The sequence below is a fragment of the Haplochromis burtoni genome, unplaced genomic scaffold, assembly GCF_018398535.1.
Source record: "Haplochromis burtoni strain Fernald_Lab_line unplaced genomic scaffold, NCSU_Asbu1 Contig_613, whole genome shotgun sequence".
Classification (NCBI taxonomy): domain Eukaryota; kingdom Metazoa; phylum Chordata; class Actinopteri; order Cichliformes; family Cichlidae; genus Haplochromis; species Haplochromis burtoni.
Window position 1 is genome coordinate 84,857 of NW_024582974.1, and position 1,951 is coordinate 86,807.

Below are 1,951 nucleotides of genomic sequence, written 5' to 3' on the forward strand. Positions count from 1 at the left end.
GCGGCGACATGTGGTGCATGTGGCAGGGCATCCAGGCCATCAACACATGCCTGCCGCGGTGACGCCTCCCTACCAGATGCACGGAACAACTTCTATGCACGGTTTGAAGCTCAGGATGACGTGGTGATGAGGAAGTCCAACCCCCTCACACGTCCGGGTTCTGTGTCTGACCTCTGCTGATGTGAGGAAAACTCCTTGCAGAGTTAACACATGGAAAGCTACTGGTCCAGATCACACTGCTGGGAGATTCCTGGCTTCAAACTTTAACCTCTGCACAATAGCAGAGGTTAAAGAAGTTCCACAGATAAATACAAATATTGTAACTAACAGAAAAAATGAAGGACGTGCTCATAATTCACAAAGAACAAGTAACATTCAATGTGTTGATTACATTAGATTGAAATGAATGAAGAACTGTTTGCTGGAAACAGTTTTGGTGGTTTGTGGTACAAAATGTGTAAATGATCAAACTGTAAACCTTCATCTTTTTTATGTTTTTATGTTTTAACAGAGGTTTAAGAACAAAAGCTGTCAAAATAATGTGACATTCAAGTAAATTCTGTTTCACTCCTATAGTGCTAAATCAGCAGTCGTCTGATAATACCGAGGAAGATTTTTGTGAAGAAAGCGCCATCTGCTGGTGACACGCTGTAATTGAATGAAAGAGGCCTGTTTACAGGGGAAAGCAGTAGAGGAGGGACTCCCAGCAACTGTCAGCTGCTGAGGGGCAGTTTTATGTATCTACACATCCTCACAACAGTAATACACACATGCATGCCTCATCCAAGGATCCTGTCCACACACATACTGTACATGTAGAGTAAGTGTGCACATATATCATCCTCTGTAATTTCCATACTGTGAGCAGTGCTACTCAGTGAGCTAACCTAATTAACTGAGTGACTGTGTTTAAATGTGCTCATGCTCTGTTCACCACGCTCTGCTGTGGATGTTAGGCAGAAAGCTTTTAGGCATGTTTCAGAAAGCACTGAGTGCTCCAGAAAAATACCCTGTAAGAATCTACAGGCGCTTGATACAGTTATGAGAAATATTTGCACGCAGTTGTCTTATTGGACACAAACTCTATGAAGAAAAATGTCAAAATACACAACATAATATATTAAAGTTAATATTTCAGTCACCTGAGAGGCGCTGAGCAAGACGGGTTTGATTTTCATACAGACGCCAAATTATATATGTAACTGTAAATAATAATAAAGATTACTATTTCTGTTGTTATTTAAAAAAAAGCTCTATCCAACTACACTGACACACTGATAATACTGCGCTATAATGACATGTAATCAAATACTTTGTGGTTTAAAGGTGAAACAGCTCAATCTGTCATAACGTTTTCTCTAAATTTAACCTTTATTAAGGAAAAACTCTTGAGATTAATCTCTTTTTCAAGAGTGTGCTGGCCGAGACGTACAGTGGTGCAGTCATAAGTTGCAGCAAATACACATACAAATCCAAACACTACTACAGACAAGGAGTAAACAAAGAAAAAACACAGAAACAAACAATACCTTTAGTAAAAGTCCCTGTAAAATAAATAAAAAAGGGAAAAAGGCAAACTATTGGCAGCCTGTTGAAAGAGGTGGGATTGGCTCTCATTACACCCGAGAAAGGTAAAAGTACTTAACATCCATAAGAAATGCATGTCTGGCCCGTTATTGTGCATGATTTACAGTTTTTTACAGACACTAGGACACATGTCTCAATACTTAGGTCACGTTTGCAAAACTCCTCACACAGTGAGCACAACAGAAGTCTATGTGGGCCAAACTGAGGACCAGTTATCATTGTTTTGGCACAAAATGCATTCAATGACTACATCTCTCAAATTTCATGAATTATTTTCTCACTCAGACACAACAACTGCCAAAAATCTTTGTAGGTACAGGACATTTTGCATGTGCTTACATACTGTTTTCAAAACTGTTAAACT